This window comes from Rana temporaria, chromosome 10 (genome assembly GCF_905171775.1).
Source record: "Rana temporaria chromosome 10, aRanTem1.1, whole genome shotgun sequence".
NCBI classification, from domain to species: domain Eukaryota; kingdom Metazoa; phylum Chordata; class Amphibia; order Anura; family Ranidae; genus Rana; species Rana temporaria.
This window is the reverse complement of record NC_053498.1, coordinates 87,839,812-87,858,917: the sequence shown is the minus strand read 5'-3', so window position 1 is coordinate 87,858,917 and position 19,106 is coordinate 87,839,812. Positions and strand designations below refer to the sequence as shown.

Below are 19,106 nucleotides of genomic sequence, written 5' to 3'. Positions count from 1 at the left end.
CTTTTGTGAATCGGTGGTAGTATGCAATTTGCATACTATACGCCGATCACAATGGCCGCGCCCCCTAGTGGCCAACGCAAGAATGCAGCCTGGGATGTGAAGGCATAAGGAGGCTTATGTCTGTCAGATCCTAGGCTGCATTCGGTGTAACGAGGTTCCTGAATCAGGAGCACTCGTTACACCGGAGCAAGTAAGCACTTGCGCCGCGCAACCTATGGTTGCGCGGGCGCAAGTGCTTCTTGAATCTGGGCCATTGGGTACAATAAACTGTATTTTGACAATTTCTACCTCATTGTCTTTGGTGGACAAAACCTCTTTGTACCGCTTTTCATTGTCCCAGTAAATCTTTCAAATAGTGCTGGACACTAACCTGACTGTACCAGAAGCACTTGCACCAGGGAAAGACAGGGGGCCAGATTCAAGAAGCACTTGCGCCCGCGCAACCATAGGTCCTGATTCAGGAACCTCGTTACACCGACTGCAGCCTAGGATGTGACAGACATAAGCCTCCTTATGCCTTCACATCCCAGGCTGCATTCTTGCGTTGGCTGCTAGGGGGCGCGGCCTTTGTGATCGGCGTATAGTATGCAAATTGCATACTACCACCGATTCACAAAAGTTGCGCGGGCCCTGCGCACGCAAGGTACGGAGTTTCCGTACGGCGACTTTAGCATAAGGCTGCTCCTGCTAATAGCAGGCGCAACCAATGCTAAAGTATAGCTTCGCTTCCCGCTCGCGACGTTCAAATTTAACGTCGTTTACGTAAGTGAACCGTGAATGGCGCTGGACGCCATTCACGTTCACTTAGAAGCAAATGACGTCCTTGCGACGTCATTTGCCGCAATGCACATCGGGAAAGTTTCCCGACGGAGCATGCGCTGTTCGCTCGGTGCGGGAGCGCGCCTAATTTAAATGATTCCCGCCCCCGGCGGGATCATTTACATTAGGCAGCCTTACGCACGGCTGATTAACATATCGCCCGCGCAATTTACGGAGCAATTGCTCTGTGAATCGCGGGCAAAGCGCAATATTTGCGTGGGCGCAGAGAAAAATATTTGCTCTTTGCCCACGCAAATATTGCGCGATTCTACCTGAATCTGGGCCAGGGTTCTTTTTCCAGCAGGCTCCTCCAGGATCTGCTATGTCTGGATGTTGGCCACATATAGATCACAATCATTTCTGCTATGTGTTTCAATCTGCCTTGCTTGACACACCTTCATCAGATTGTCCTTGTTCAGTCTCTTGCATCCCACTTGACCAGACATGATTGAAAAATAAAAGATGGGATAGAATAACAAAGGAAGAGTCTGTTGCTATATGTCTCTATGTAAAAAAATGTTATGTACCCATTTATCTCTAATGCAGCGTACACACGACCCTTTTTCGGGTTGTAAAAAACGATTGTGTGTGGGCTCCAGAGCATTTTTCACAAGGTAAAAAATGGCCATTAAAAATTTAGACCATGCTCTAATTTTTCACTACGTTTTTAGCGTTGTCGTTTTTAACCTCGTAAAAAATGGTCGTGTGTGGGCTTTAACGACATGAAAAAAACGTGCATGCTCAGAAACAAGTTATGAGACGGGAGCGCTTGTTCTGGTAAAACTAGCGTTTGTAATGGAGTAAGCACATTCATCACTCTGTAACAAACTGAAAAGCGTGAATAGTCTTTTACTAACATGAAATCAGCAAAAGCAGCCCCAAGGGTGGCGCCATCCAAATGGAACTTCCCCTTTATAGTGCCGTTGTACGTGTTGTACGTCACCACGCTTTGCTAGAGCGTTTTTTTTTTCACGGTCGTGTGTAGGCAAGGATGTTTTAACGATCGGGTTGAAAAAAACTTTGTTTTTTCCAGACCATTAAAAATGTCATTTTATACAACACGGAAAAACGGTCGGGTGTACGCGGCAAAAGAACTGCTTTAATTAAGACTATTGTCTTTTAGTGTAGCTCAAAGTCCTAAGCAGAACTATCCCACAACGCTGCCAACGGACTGTGAGGGTTTACACACTAAGCCTTACCCTGTGCAGAGATTTTCCAGCACACTGGGCAACACTCTAATTGTCAGCAGGTTACTTTGGCAGTTAACCCATTACATACATAGCTGCCACCACATGTTTTAATGTAGACACATACCTTTCCAGTTCTGACTTCCGAGAAATGTCTGTGACACTTGCTGTCTCAATCATACAGGGAAGTAACAGAGTTTTAAAATATTGTGGCCCTCACAGAGGTAAATATTTATTTTTTCTGATTAGAACATTCAGAGATTCAGTTAAACAATTAAAAAATATTGTTTCAATAAAAAGGAAAAACATTCACAGACAAATATATTTCAAAACAAACAGTAAGGACCCGTACACACGACCGGATCGATCTGCTGAAACTGGTCCGACGGACCAGTTTCAGCGGACAGATCCGGTCGTGTGTAGGCCCGACCGGACAATTGTCCGGCGGATCGGACAGTTTCCAGCGGACAAAAATTTCTTAGCATGCTAAGAAATCTGTCCGCTGGAAACCTGTCCGTCGGACGTGTTCGGTCGTCTGTACAGACTCACCAGACACGTCCGACCGACCTCCATCCCTCGCATGTGTCGTATTGATTCGATGCATGCTTGGAAGCTTTGAACTTCCAGGGCCGCGCACGTCGCCACGTCATCGTCACGGCGACGGCGCGGCCACGTCCCCGCGTATTGTTTACGCGCGGATTTCTGTCTGATGGTGTGTACAACCATCAGACGAAATCTGCAGGCGGACATGTCCGCTGAAAACGGTCCGGCGGACCATTTTCAGCGGACTGTCCATCCGTGTGTACGAGGCCTCAGAAACAGTAAAATAAAATGGGTTTAAAAGAACAAATTACTTTACAAATGCAGCCATCATTTGCTGAACGGGTGTTTAAAGTGGAGGTTCCATCAAAAAAACAACTTTGCTTTAAACTGTAGCTTACGACTAAAAAAGAAAAAAAAAACTATTTTTTTTTTTTTTTACTCATCTGGAAATGCCTGTTGCTATGCGGTCCCACGAAATCTGCCTTTGAAACCACCTAGGATTCTGACATCATCTCCCTCTAATGCTCCTGGGAAATGTGTGTCATCATTTCCCAGGATGCAGTGCGCTGTCCAATTATCACTCCCCATTCAAGACTTCCAGGAAGTAAGTGCCTGTAGGCTTCACAATGCCCACAAGCAAAATGACAACGGTGTAGATATAGTTTTATAAACTATATTTTTTGAATATCTATGCGGATCGGCGGCGGATTGTAAAATAGTAAGTGACCAGATTTATATTATAAAAACGCATGATGAAAGGACATACATTTAAAACATGCTAATTGTGGTTGGAACTCCGCTTGGCTCACAGTCTCTGCACTAATTCATCCCAAAGATGGTCTATCGGGTTGAGGTCAGGACCCTGTGCAGGCTAGTCAATTTCCTCCTTCCCAAACTCACTCATCCATGTCTTTATGGATCTTGTTTTATGCACTGGTCCAAATCATTTGGTGCAGGGGGGGATTATGGTATGGGCTTGTTTTTAAGGGGTTGGGCTTGGCCCCTTAGTTCCAGTGAGGGGAACTCTTAAGGTGTCAGCATTCCAGGACATTTTGGACAATTTCATTCTCCCAACTTTGTGGGAACAGTTTGGGGATGGTGCCTTCCTGTTCCAACATGACTGCACTCCAGTGCACAAAGCAGGGTTCATAAAGACATAAATGAGCATGTTTGGGGTTGAGGAACTTGACTTGTCTGGACAGAGTCCTGCCCTCAACCTGATAGAACACCTTTGGGATGAATTACAGTGGAGACTGCGAGCCAAGCTTTCTCGTTCAACATCAGTGCTTGACCTCATAAATACGCTTCTGGAAGAATAGTCAAACATTTCCATAGACACACTTTTAAACCTTGTGGACAGCCTTCCCAGAAAAGTTGAAGCTGTTATATCTGCAAAGGCTGGGCCAACTCAATACTGGACCCAACGCACTAAGATTGGTGTGCCCTTAAATTTCATGTGCGTGTAAAGGCAGACATCTCAATACTTTTGACAATACAGGGGGTCCCCGACTTACGAACAACTCCTACTTACATATCCGCCATTTCCGACTTACGAACATTTTTGACTTAAGAACAAACCTTAAGTCCCTAACTTGTTTCGTAAGTCGGGGACCCAATGAATAGTGTATCTGCTAGTAGCAGCAGGTTGGAGGCATGAGTACCTTCTCAACAGTCCCAATGATACAGCCTGCTGTTATAATACATGTACCGCTGTTTATGTGTAAGCTCACTTCTGGGTTTGCCTGGAGCGACTCTGGACTTCAGCGCATTGGTTAATGATGCTGTGATTTCTGGCCTAGGCCACAGGCTTTTAGCAAGTTGCCATGTACTTAGAAGTCTTGATGTGCACACTCTGGTTCCCCTCTAAGCAAAAGGAAGTCACCTGGTCTTCAGCCTGGGAAAATACAGATTGTTCTCCTCCCCATAGCAGTCTCCCCTTGAGAACTGTAGTTCAATAGTCCATTGACTTCCACAGCATGATTTCTCTTAGGCCTCGTACACACGATAGGATAGCCAGAGGACAACGGTCTGAAGGACCGTTTTCTTAGGTTAACCTATGAAGCTGACTGATGGTCTGTCACGCCTACACACCATAGGTTAAATAACCGATGACGATGAACGCGGTGACGTAAAACACAACGACGTGCTGAAAAAAACGAAGTTCAATGCTTCTAAGCATGCGTCGACTTGATTCTGAGCATGCGCGGGTTTTTAACCAATGCTTTTTCATTCTAACGATCGGTTTTGACCTATCGGTTAGGCGTCCATCGGTTACATTTTAAAGCAATTTCCTATTCCGAAGGTAAAATAACCTATGGGGCCTACACACGATCGGTTTGGACCGATGAAAACGGTCCTTCAGACCGTTGTCCTCTGGCTATCCTATTGTGTGTGTAGCGCTACCCCCGAAGGAGCCGCTAAATGATTTGGGACCGGCCTACTAAGTTACCCTGGCAGTGTCTAAGGGTGTAATTGTCAGAATAGCAACAGTGAGTGGAGGTCCAGACATCCAATAAAGAGTTTTCAATACTTTATTGTCCAGGCCAAACACACCCAACATCAACATACATTAGTAAGGTCAAGGTTGATGAAGGAAGAAATAGAACCATGCAGTATCAGGCCTGGATATAGAACTGAGCAATACTCTGCTCGGCATTAAACCGAATGTATACACGCCGCCACTCTGCTCGGAGTGGGTAAAGTGCCCCCGGACAGACCCCTATAATAGGCCCGGCAGCCGGAGCGCCACTCCAAATAGTACTGGGAGGAACAGGTCTCTCACATAGACCTGTCTCTAGGGCCCCTGCCACAGGCCAATTTCAATAGAGGACTTAAGTAAATAAGGACAGAGAATCCTCCCAGTAAACTTCTTTTGCAAATGGTCCCCGGATGACAGCAAGCATACCTGTCAGTGGTCCGGACACCCGATCCCAAACTAGGATCCTTTTAATAGGCCTCGGAACCCAGTGGAGCACTGGGGTCCCTTCTCTTCTCAGGAAGAGGTTCGCTGCAGAGTTCAGCTCTGGCCAGGTGGGCCACGCCGGCGGGGTCCATGGATGCACGTACCCTGAAGGTGGCGCTACATGTGTACGAGGCCTTACACACAGTTCAGTGTGGCCAGCATTCAAGTCTCTTAAACTCCTTCTGCTTGTCAGTCCTCCCTGGTGGTTGGAGGTGAGGTAAATATTAACCCATCCAGCCTGAAGTCCAGTGAGAGCACAGAAAGCACTGTAGCACAGTGTCCTAATTCACTCTGTGTCTCTAGCCAAGCACCTGGCTACATATATTACATTTTTGTTTTTGTGTTTAATGCCGCTTTAAGCAGCTTTCAGATTTGTTTATATGGGAAATCCTCTTCAAGAAAATGACCTGATTTTTCTCTAGCACCTCTATCCTTCAAAAAACAAAGGTCATCTGATTGCCTTCTATTATTAACAAACTGTAAGAAAGTCACCAGATTTCTGTCCTGCGTTCATAACCTTTAAAAAGGTGAGCTGCTCCAGGTCTATTAAGGTGACCTTATTTCAGTCCTCATCTGCAGTTAATAAACCCTGAATAAACTGACCTGGTAGCTATATAATTCTACAGTAATTCCAGTTCTCAATACTGTGACCTGATTTCTTCCCAGTTCTATAATATTAAAAGCCAAGGTCACTGCAATCTTGGGCAGTAAAATACATTTCTCCAGCACAGAGGCTGCCTTTGGACCTTTCTTTTTTTACACAGGACATTAAACATCAAAATTGGTTACAGCAATAATTAAATTTGATATCTTCAGATCTCGTTTAACAAGGTGCACGAGTAAGGGTGATGTGCTAGGTGCAGTCAGGCCTCGTACACACGACAGAGTTTCTCGGCAGAATTCACCGAGAAACTCGGTCAAAACCTGGATTCTGCCGAGAAACTCTGTAGTCTGTACAGTTTTGGCTCGATGGAGCCGCCGAGGAACTCGACGAGAAAATAGAGAACATGTTCTCTATTTTCTCGTTGTCCTCGTTGTTCTATGGGAGAAGGCGGCCCGCCGAGCTCCTCGGCGGCTTCATCCCAAAACTCGACGAGGAACTCGACGTGCCAAGCACGTCGAGTTCCTCTGTCGTGTGTACGGGGCCTTACACATGAGGGGGGGATTTATTAAACTGGAGCATGCAAAAGCTGATGCTGCTCTGCATAGTAACCAATCAGCTTCCAGGTTTTATTGTCAAAGCTTAATTGAACAAGCTGAAGTTAGAAGCTGATTGGCTACCATACACAGCTGCACCAGATTCTGAGTGCCCTAGTTTTAGTACATCTACCCCATAGAAACTTATCAGATAATCAGACATCAACTCATAACAAAAGTACAAAAAAACATTCACTAGCGCTCTATGGGAAAGGCTAGTGTCCCAAGGAATATATCAACCCTCATACAGGGCGTGAACCAACCAGTGCTGCAGAGTCAATGGTACCCGGAAGTACCGATAATACAGATATACACCAAAAAAGCAATCCGCGCTCATGGAAGTCCACAGAAATAAATCAGCCCAAAATCATGGGGGGGAAAAAAAAACTCATTAATTTGCAAAGTCTATGTTGAGAAAGAACAGTCCTTTTATTAGAAATCAACTTCAAGGCAAAGTTAGCATTTGGGCAGTCTAAGTTAAATGAACTACCGACAGTGACCAGTTTCCATACTGCACATGTAGAGAATCTCTTGCACACTCCTACCGTCTCAAAGGGGGTCAAAGCTCACGGCCTTGCTCTAATACACCCACCACAGATGAAACCCACAGTACCTTGCCGGTGTGATGTATACCGGGACACTGGTGAGGAGATGGATGCTGCCTCACTGGCTTAAAGCCAGTGAGACTGCCCAAATGCTAACTTTGCCTTGAAGTTGATTTCTAATAAAAGGACTGTTCTTTCTCAACATAGACTTTGCAAATTAATGAGTTCCCCCCCCCCCCCCCCCCCCCATGATTTTGGGCTGATTTATTTCTGTGGACTTCCATGAGCGCGGATTGCTTTTTTGGTGTATATCATAACAAAAGTGATTACCGTAAACTAGAATAGGATTGTATGCTATAGATTGCTGCACTTTGCATATTTTTACTCATTGTGCTGCCTGGAAAAATCCATTACTACAGCTACAAAATTCTCAACCTAGTTCACACAGTGATAAGAAATGACTTTGTCAATTAATTTACAAGATTTCCCTATGTAGCGCCCTGCTCCTGTTGGGTAGGCGTTATTTGTAAATTTAGTTATCTGAAGTTTAGCTCTGAATTTGATGCCAAATTATGGGTCTCTGTTCCAGTTCAGCTGCGTTGCACATCTTCCACCTGACTGTGGGTGTCGCTATCACCAGGAGTCAAGGTTGGAAATCCAATGGGCTGAGTGTATTGGGTGCCTCTTGCCCAGAAGCAGCCCAGTGGTGTGGTCCCCGCCGCTTTGCATTCTGGGAAGGGGTACTTAAGGGACAGGCACCGTTCTGGCAGGGTCCTCCGATCCTGACCTAATGGTCCTCCTGGCCTCAGGGATGTGTTAGCAGCCTTTTGGTCTCTGGGCCTGCTGGCACGAGGCTCCATTACTGAGAGTAGGCCCAGGAGTTTCTGGGGCCTTCTGGTCCAGGTGTGGTCCTGTGCTGTCTTGCCTGAGGGAAGAAGCTGAACAAGTGGGGATCCAATTGGAGGACGCATCCTGGTCAATTTACCTCACAGTGCGCCTGGTTTGGCTTGAAAGACCCTGGCACCGTGAGCCATGTAATTTCTTTGGAACTTTGCAAAGGCGGCACTCATCAAGTCTGTGGCAGAGACTTTTAAGCGAGCTTCGCACCGGCTGCTAGGTCAGTGAGAGAGGCCTATCCGGAGGTTGCTGAATCCAGTGTGGAAACGATTTTGTCCTCTGGGTCCAAGATTATAACTGTGATCTGCAAAGCAAGGTACCTGAATCTCCCCTAACCCTCCACCCCTCTGACGGAACTTGTTTAATAAAACCCTTGAAGAAAAAGAATCAAAGTGTTGTTGTGTACATTTGTAACTCTTCAAGAAGGACCCCTAGGACAAGAATGGTAAACAGTAAGGTAAGGGCAGGCCCAAATCTAAACCAGAAGCTCCTACGGGGGTAGTGCTACACATATGTTGAAACATTTTAGTTTCAAACATTTTAGTTTAACCACTTCATTACTGGGCACTTAAACCCCCTTCGTGCCCAGACCAATTTTCACAATGGCCCAGATTCTCAAAGGCGTTACGACGGCGCAACACCATTTGCGCCGTCGTAAGTCCTAATCTGGCCCCGGGTATCTATGCGACTGATTCTTAGAATCAGTTACGCATAGATACCCATTAGATCTGACAGGCGTAAGGCTCTTACGCTGTCAGATCTTAAATGCAATTTTTTTTTCCGCCGATAGGTGTCGCCGACGTCGTTTTACCCGTCGCTTATGTAAATTAGCAAATTATGACGATTCCCGAACGTACGCGCGCTCGACGCAGAGAATTTACGATGTTTCCGTAGCCTTTGCGACGCGTAAAGTTGCCCCTGGGTCTATGAGGCGCAGCCAATGTTAAGTATGGCCGTCGTTCCCGCGTCGAAATTTAAAAAATCTACGTCGTTTGCGTAAGATGTCCGTGAATGGCGCTGGACGCCATTTACGTTAACGTCTAAGCAAATGACGTCGGTGCGACGTCATTTAACGTAATGCACGTCGGGTAATTTACCCGACAGAGCAAGCGCAGTACGCTCGGCGCGGGAACGCGCCTAATTTAAATGGTGCCCGCCCCATTTGAATTGGTCGGGCTTGCGCCGAGCGCTTTTACGATACACTTCCGCAAGTTTACAGGTAAGTGTTCTGAGAATCAGGCACTAACGCTGTAAACCTGCGGCGGTGTAACGTAAATCACATACGTTACGCTGCCCAGGAGCAACGTAATTATATGTGAATCTGGGCCACTATTTTTTACTTTTTGTTATAATAATATCCCAATTTTTTTTTCCTCGGTTTAGGCGGATACGTATTCTTCTACATATTTTTGTTAAAAAAAATCGCAATAAGCGTATTTGATCGGTTTGCGCAAAAGTTATAGCACCTACAAAATAGGGGATAGATTTATGATTTATTTTTTATTTTTTTATTAGTAATGGCGTTTTTTTGTCAGGCCTGTGATATTGCGACGGACGTATCGGACACTTTTGACACAAATTTGGGACCATTCACATTTATACAGCGATCAGTGCTATAAAAATGCACTAATTACTGTATAAATGTAACTGGCAGGGAAGGGGTTAACACTAGGGGGTGAGGAAGGGGTTAAATGTATTCCCTGGGTGTGTTCTAACTGTGTGGGGGGAGAGGACTGACTGGGGGGAGGTGACCGATGCTGTGTCCCTATGTACAAGGGACACAGCATCGGTCTCCTCTCTCCCTGACAGGACGTGGAACTCTGTGTTTACACTTTTCTCTTTTTTATACACAGACAAGCCTTACCTGCTCATGTCTATTTACGCTTGTGGTTACATTGCAAGGTTCTAACTTCTATATGTTGTATGATGGCAAGTTCTCATGTTTGTAAATGTCTATAATTGGGAACCAGCTTTTTTATATTTCATTGCTACATATTGTTGTAACCTTTGACCTAAGCACTTATCACACTCGGTGTCTGCCCTCTCATGGTCGTGGGCCGCAATTTTGTAGTTATTTACTCTTTTTATAGTTTCTATTTTTGCTTTGTAAAACTTTAAAGTGGTTGTAAACCCACTTGTTGGACTTCTACCTATAGGTACGCCTAGAATAAAGCTTACGTATAGGTAGTGGAAATATCTCTTAAACGTGCGCCATTTAGGAGATATTTCACTTGTCGTCCGCCGAAAATCTTAACTGCGCATGTGCGGGGAAGAAACAAAACAAAGTGCCGTTTCTTCCCCAGCCCGTGCCGTGAATTGTGGCTACCGTGCACAGGAGTGACGTCACGGCGCCGGAGTCAGCGGCCTGAAAGGATGTGGGGCCAGGAGATGGACGCTGCCTACTGTGGGGACATCGCTGGATTCTTTTGCAGGTGAGTGACACATAATGGGCTAGTATGAGATGCATACTAGACCATTATGCTTTTCATTTGCAGGCTGCAGCAGCGGACTAAAGAGGAAGTAAAACACATCAGGGTTTACTTCCTCTTTAATAAACATTGATTATGCAAAAAAACGTTAACTTTAGGTAAATAATACTTTTGTGCTATTGGTGTATTTGTCAAAACTGTACTGGTGGCATCCCAATGGAGCATCAGAGTGGTAAGTGGAGTGCTCTTGCGATCCAAGAAACTGTCACAGTAACCTTGGAATATGGAAATAATATTTGAATCTGAAGATTAAGGAACCAGGAGGGATTCCCCTGTCAACATTGTCTGAGTTGATGAGGGAATCGAGCAAATTTCTTTCCTGCAACCCGTGGTTGCAGGAAAGAAATTTGCTCTGTCTATGGCTGGCCTAAGACAGGAAGTGTTACTGGCCAGATCACCAGGTGAAAAAAAAAGGAAAACGCATTTTTTTTTCACATCTGGGCAATTTAAATCAAGGGCATAATTCTGCCTGCAATTCCATAATTGCTGCAAAACGCAGGACGCGTTTGCAATGTCATTATTTCTCAATGGCAGGACGCGATTTTGTTTGCACAATTTTGTCGCGATTTCTCGCAACGATGATCGAGGCGAAACTCTGCATTTTGGGTGCCATTGAGAAATAATGGCATCACAAACATTTTGGCGTGACTGTGGAATCGCGGGCAGAATCGCAGCAATTCTGTCCACGATGCAAATCAACTAGGTGTGCATGGAGCCTTAACCACTTCAGCCCAGTAAGGATTTACCCCCTTCCTGACCAAGCCCTTTTTTGCAATACCGCACTGCGTCACTTTAACTGACAATTCGCGTGGGCGTGCGACGTTGTACCCTAACTTTCTTTTGGTGGTATTTGATTACCTCTGCGGTTTTTATTTTTAATGCGCTATAACCACTTAAGGACCGGACCAATATGCAGCTAAATGACCCAAGGGGTTTTTACAATTCGGCACTGCGTCGCTTTAACAGACAATTGCGCGGTCGTGCGACGTGGCTCCCAAACAAATTTGGCGTCCTTTTTTCCCCACAAATAGAGCTTTCTTTTGGTGGTAATTGATCACCTCTGCGGTTTTTATTTTTTGCGCTATAAACAAAAATAGAGCGACAATTTTGAAAAAAAAACAATATTTTTTACTTTTTGCTATAATAAATATCCCCCAAAAACATATCTAAAAAAAAATTTTTTCCTCAGTTTAGGCCGATACGTATTCGTTTACCTATTTTTGGTAAAAAAAATCGCAATAAGCGTTTATCGATTGGTTTGCGCAAAATTTATAGCGTTTACAAAATAGGGGATAGTTTTATTGCATTTTTATTAATTATTTTTTTTTTACTACTAATGGCGGCGATCAGTGATTTTTTTCGTGACTGCGACATTATGGCGGACACTTCGGACAATTTTGACACATTTTTGGGACCATTGTCATTTTCACAGCAAAAAATGCATTTAAATTTCAATGTTTATTGTGAAAATGACAGTTGCAGTTTGGGAGTTAACCACAGGTAGGAGTTAGTGTTCACTTTGTGTGTGTTTACAACTTTAGGGGGGTGTGGCTGTAGGAATGACGTCATCGATCGAGTCTCCCTTATATAAGGGATCACTCGATCGATACGCCGCCACAGTGAAGCACGGGGAAGCTGTGTTGACATACGGCTCTCCCCGTTCTTCAGCTCCGGGGAGCGATCGCGACGGAGCGGCTATAAACGAATAGCCACGCCGTCGTCCCAGATCGCTCCCCGAGGGAACTCGACCGCCGCAAGTACCCCCGACCCACGTCTAGGCAGGCACATACAGGTACGTTGATGTGCCTGTCCGTGCCATTCTGCCGACGTATATGTACATGAGGAGGTCGGGAAGTGGATAAACAAGAGCGAACATTTTGAAAAAAAAAGCAATATATTTTTACTTTTTGCTATAATAAATATCCCCCAAAAATAAAAATATATATATAAAAAAAAATTAATTTCTTCCTCAGTTTAGGCCGATATGTATATTTCTACATATCTTTGGTAAAAAAAAAAATCGCAATAAACATATATTAATTGGTTTGCGCAAAAGTTATTGTGTCTACAAATAGGGGATAGATTTATGGCATTTTTATTATTATTTTTTTTTATTAGTAATGGCGGCGATCTGCGATTTTTATCGTTACTGCGACATTGCGGCGGACAGACACCTTTGACACTATTTTGGGGCCGTTTGCATTTATACAGCGATCAGAGCTATAGAAATGCACTGATTACTGTGTAAATGTCACTGGCAGGGAAGGAGTTAAACACTAGGGGGCGATCAAGGGGTTAAGTGTGTTCCCTGGGCGTGATCTAACTGTAGGGGGGGTGGGCTCACTAGAACATGACAGTGATCACTGCTCCCGATCACTGAGAGCAGTAGATCCCTTTCATGTTGCTAGGCAGAACTGGGAAATGCCTTGTTTACATAGGCTTCCCCCCGTTCTGCCTCTACATGTCACGATCGCGGGCCATCGACGGACATCGATTTTACGGGAATCGCGGGCACGCTCCTGCTAGCCACTGGTGACGCAGCGATGTACAGGTACGGGAAGTGGTTGTAAACCCACTAACAAAAAAGAAAGATAAATGACTGGGAGGTAGGGTTGCACCAATGTCGATACTGAGTATTTGCACGAGTACTCATACTCGTGCAAATGCTGTGATAATGCTGTGTATGGGCTCAAATCGTGAATACACATGCGATACGATTCTGGCCCAAACAGAAAAAAGGGTCCTGTGCGTGTTTGGACCGAATGCGGTGCGATATCAGCCATACTATCTGTATAGCTGATATCGCACTGTACAGACATTGCATGTAATGTGAACAGCAGTGCGCTGCGAATTATATGCATTGTCTGGCATCGCACAAGTGTGAACCGGGCCACAGGGTTTATAATGTTTGCTGCAGCTTGTGTGGAACCCCCCCCCCACCATTGGGATGGGTAAAGGGGTGGTAAAACCACAGCCCAACTGCCTATTTTACCTGCTCCCTGGGCCGCAAGTGTAAGAGCCCTTTCGCAGTTTTCAGATTTTTAGCTCTAGAAATAGTGTCTGCAAAGCGCCTGCCTTAGGGTGACCACATTTCCAAACTACCATTCAGGGACACCCTCCCTTACCAAAAATCAGCTTGTTCTGTAATGAATCACAGCATAGTGATTGGATAAAAGAGGCAGGATTTATGATTTCTCCAATCACAAGCAGGGGGTGGGATTTTGCTCCTCCAGACATTCCTGGCCAGGACAAGTATTGTCGGTGAGTAAAGCAGTGATGTGGCAGCCTTTTTTGGGGGCATCAGATTGGCCGGGGGGGGGGTGGCTGTGTCAGTTTCATTCCAGGATGCTGTATTGTCCTGGAATGAATGTGCCCGGGACAGACCTGCAAAATGCGGGACTGTCCCGGGCAATCCGGGACACGTGGTCACCCTAGCCTGCCTCCCAGGCCGCCCAAATGTGAAAGCCTGAGTGCTTTCACACTGGAGCGGTGCGCTTGCGGGACATTAGCAAAGGTCTTGCAAGCAGCATCTTTGGGGCGGTTTGGGAGCGTTGTATACAGCGCTCCCAAACCGCCCCTACCCCTTGCAATGAATTGGCAATCTGAAAAGTGTTTTGGAAGGGCCACAACACAGGAGCTTTTAACCCCTTAGCGGCCGAAAAGTGGCGCTTAACTGCTTGCCAACCAGCTGCCGTATAACGTTATACGGCGGCAGGTCGGCTCTGCTGGGCGAGAGCACGTAGCTATACATCACCTCGCCCAGCAGCCAATAGCTCGCCCCCGACTCCCGTGCGCGTGCCCGGCGGGCGCGATCGCCGGCGGGCACCCGCAATTGCTCGTTACAGAGCGGGGACCGGGAGCTGTGTAAACACACAGCTCCCACTCCTGTCAGGGGGAGAAATGCCTGATTGTCTGTTCATACAATGTATGAACAGCGATCAGTCATTTCCCCTAGTGAGTCCACCCCCCACAGTTAGAACACACCCAGGGAACATACTTAACCCCTTCCCCGCCCCCTAGTGTTAACCCCTTACCTGCCAGTGGCATTTTTATAGTAATCCAATGCATTTTTATAGCACTGATCGCTATAAAAATGCCAATGGTCCCAAAAATGTGTCAAAAATGTCCGAAGTGTTCGCCATAATGTTGCAGTACCGAAAAAAAAATCGTTGATCGCCGCCATTACTAGTAAAAAAAAAATATTTATAAAAATGCCATAAAACTACCCCCTATTTTGTAAACGCTATAACTTTTGCGCAAACCAATCAATAAACGCTTATTGCGATTTTTATTTTACGAAAAATATGTACTAAACTGAGGAATTTTTTTTTTATATATATTTTTGGGGGATATTTATTATAGCAAAAAGTAAAAAATATTAATTTTTTTCAAAATTGTCGCTCTATTTTTGTTTATAGCGCAAAAACTAAAAACCGCAGAGGTGATCAAATACCACCAAAAAAAAATCTCTATTTGTGGGGGGAAAAAAGGACGCCAATTTTGTTTGGGAGCCACGTCACACGACCACGCAATTGTCAGTAAGGCTCCATTCACACCTAGGCGTTTTTACGCCCGACGCTATTGCAGCCTGAAATACGCTGGAGGGGTGATTTAACATTGTCGGCTATGGAGATGGTTCACATCTCCACGCCGAACGTCGAAACGCTGTATGCCTGAAGCTCAAAACAAGTCCCTGACCTTTTTTTCAGGAGGCTTCGGCCATAGCCGACAATGTGTAAATCACCCTTCCAGCGAAAACCGCGGTAAAAAACGCAGCGTTTTGACGCGGCAAATCACAGGACAAAACGCCGCAATTTGTCGCGGCAAATCACGGTACAATACGCCGCGTTCAGGTGTGAATGGAGCCTTAAAGCGACGCAGTGCCGAAAAGTGCTCTGGTCTTTGACCAGCAATATGGTCCAGGGGTTAAGTGGTTAAACAGCGGTAAATCGTCGCTAAAACGAGGGGCGCTTTGCCGCTATCACACGGGTGGCCCCAGTGTGAAAGGGCTCTAAAATAGGTAAACAGATTTAATAAAAGATATTTGGGTAATTGATTATGCGTCAGCTCAATAAGAATGTCCTATGCTCCCGCAGCAAATAAATGTTCCTAGGTTGGATGGTGACAGGTAGCATGACACCTTGCTCCAGGATATAGTTCACCGCTGATTAGAAGTGTAGAGCCCCTCTGGCAGCAATGATTAAATGTCCAGCATCCTTGTTTACTCTCCAGGAATGGGAGGGATGCTGGGAATCCTGCGACAGAGCAGACACATGCACATTAGTACACAATGAGCCCCCCCCTTAGTCATCGCTGCTCCCCACTGCAGTCCTCATGGGTGGCAGGTGTAACCAGTACAGCTCAATGCAGAGACATACAGGAGTGAATGGGAAGCAGCGTCTACTGTCCCTTTAAGAGAGATCCCTGTGACATCACACTGAAGAGAAGGGAGGGGGTCAGAGAGGGGGTTGTGAAATCTTGGCCACTCACAGAAGAGATGGAGTGCTCCTGAAAAGCTATGTAGAGGGAAGACAATGGGGATCTCAGGATAGACCAGGCTCCTAACTGGGCTGCGGATGCCTTTCGCACCATTGCGATCTGCTCATCACAGAAGACACAGTCTGCCCTTTTCATCAAACCCCCCCCCCTCCCTGCCTTATTCTCCATTCCTTGAAATGACAGCTGTATTTTCTTTCTTTTTTTTTAAACCTTGTATTTTGATTGTATAAATATGAGAAGCTCCTTCCCACATCTCCAGACAGGTCCTCTTCAGAATCCTGCCACAGATGACTTTACAGTACCTAGACTTTAGCAAGCTGCAATAGCCAGTTTCCCATCCCCCTCCCCCTCCCCTCCCCTCTATCCGACACACAGATCCATACCTACACCAATAGATGTATGTAGCTGATTTCCTCTCTACATCTTCAGAAAAGGATGACTCAGATCTAGGAGCAAAATCACTAAGTACCTGGGGAAGAAAGAAATCAAGTAGACGTTCTTTCCATGCAGAAGAAGAATTGTCAGGCTGGGGATACTGACACACACACACATATAGATGTCATTGACTCCAAGGAATGCCATCCCAAGATTTGTTGAAGCGGTAACTATGCAGAGGCTAAGAGAAGACTACCGCAGCTCTTAGATTGCGTGTCTACAAGGTGAGATGATGTCCTACATTGTCATATTCTGCGTCTCCTGCTTCGTTTAACTCTTTCAGCGTAGCCGATGCGTGTCCCAGGGGTTAAACCTTGACCGTGACCCCCTGCCTAATCTGTCTGTTATTCCATGCTGTGTGTTTTTTTTTTTTATTATTATTCCTTGACCTGACAGCCTGACGCATGCTGCATCATAACATGGGGGTTTTCCATGGGGGGGGGGGGGGGTCTACATCAATGTGTACGAGTTGGCGATGGGCAGAGTTTGTATCAATGCTTATGAGTCCAACCAAGATTTCTAGTGGGATGGATCCAAACATACCATGTAATTATCCACTAACTGGCGTAGAAATGTTTGCGCCGCCAGCTGAGCTGTTTAATAGAATTGTTGGGTAACACAGAGATGCCGCGATTTTTTTTCTATCTGCAGTATCGAGAAGGACGAGATTGATGAAGTGTGATCCGCTAGGGTCCCTCCATCCATTATTCATTTACGGTAGTGTGGGGGATTTATCCGACATTGTCGTGCAGTGCAGTATTTGTACACATATCATGCAGCACATGTCGCTTCTCTATTCAATTGTTTTGTCAAGTTGTCAGCAATTGTGTGCTGTGTGTGCGTGCCGCAAACACAAGACTATATTACATGCTGATGCACCTTCATAGGGCACCCTGATTGCTGATGCATGCTGTTCTAGCCAGGTGTCATAGGGCACCCTGATTGCTGATGCATGCTGTTCTAGGCAGGTGTCATAGGGCACCCCGATTGCTGATGCATGCTGTTCTAGCCAGGTGTCATAGGGCACCCCGATTGCTGATGCATGCTGTTCTAGCCAGGTGTCATAGGGCACCCCGATTGCTGATGCATGCTGTTCTAGGTGTCATAGGGCACCCCGATTGCTGATGCATGCTGTTCTAGGTGTCATAGGGCACCCCGATTGCTGATGCATGCTGTTCTAGGTGTCATAGTATCACAGCAGCATAGTGTAGTATACATTGCATTCAAATTCCAGTGTAGATTTGTAAAGCGGTGATTCATTGTAGGTTTTACTGGGTGGCAGTGGAGTCGTATGGGGGGGGTGGGGGGTGTCGTATGCGGTTCAACCCTGCCAATGATTTCTTTTTAGATAGGGAGGAGCATATATAAAAAAAAGTGTGGGAAGCAGGAATGATATAGAATGACACATAATTACTTTTTTATTGGTTGGCGAATGAAGGAGGGGAGCAGGGGGGGCTGTTAGTCTAGAGTACATTGAGGTAGTATGGTGTAACCCCCCCCCCCCTCCCTTCTCCATAGTAAAGGGGTGACATGCATTGGAATAACCCTATGTATCTTTATCCATTCTGAGCCTGGAAGGGTTAGGGGAAAGAAGTGGAGGAGGGAGGGACTGCACCAGCGTTCATGAAAAAAAGCTGATTCAATCCCTGTTTGGATCCAACAAGGCTTTTGGCTGAAAGGTATGACAGTGGGATGTGATATGCAGGTGGGGGGGGGGGGGGGTACGATTTTACTGCAGAGGATTAGAGGGAATGGCGGTGGGGACTTTGGTGGGTAGAGGGGGGACTTGGGAACTCTGCAACATGACAATCAGGACAAAGGGTCCCCTTGTTATCCAGGACTGCATAGCAGAATATCCTGCGACCCAGGACTGCATCTGTGCGTACGTTGCTAATATGCCTTTTTCAAATGTCATAAACGGTCACTTGTTTTGTCACTGTCCCTTTTCCATCAGTGACCTAAATCCCAATGTTGAGTCGGTGCGGATTAAGTACTATGATGTCACTACTGACACAAATTCCATCAAATGGTCATTCTAGATTGGAGAAATGTTGTGCTTGCTGTTTGATGAGTTTGTGTCGTTCCATAGCAGGCTGTGATGTACAAGTACCCAATGTTGCTGCATTGCATATTCATCCTCTCAAGTCATCCCAACCAGCCAGTGTTTAACTTTCATCTTATGGCAACAGAACTGCAATTTCTAGTTCTTTTCTTCAACGTGTCATGTGATTTCTGTTACTTTGTTATCATAGCCTTGATTTTTTTAATTATAACTGCCTTCCTAAAGGGGTTGTAAATGTACATTTCTTTTTCCTAAATAGCTTCCTTTACCTTAGTGCAGTCCTCCTTCACTTACCTCATCCTTCGACTTTGCTTTTAAATGTCCTTATTTCTTCTGAGAAATCCTCACTTCCTGTTCTTCTGTCTGTAACTCCACACAGTAATGCAAGGCTTTCTCCCTGGTGTGGAGTGTCGTGCTCGCCCCCTCCCTTGGACTACAGGAGAGTCAGGACGCTCTCTACGTTGCAGATAG

General features: G+C 45.7%; 1 protein-coding gene across 1 annotated transcript in view; it reads left to right on the top strand.

Moving 5' to 3' along the window:
• Positions 1 to 16,125: 16,125 nt before the first annotated feature.
• Positions 16,126 to 19,106, top strand: part of CACNG7 (calcium voltage-gated channel auxiliary subunit gamma 7) — a 144,460-nt gene continuing 141,479 nt past the window's right edge. Inside the window, exon 1 of the mRNA XM_040325669.1 lies at positions 16,126 to 16,797. The gene's annotated coding sequence lies outside the window, so the exon portion shown is untranslated. The remainder of the gene's footprint in view (positions 16,798 to 19,106) is intronic.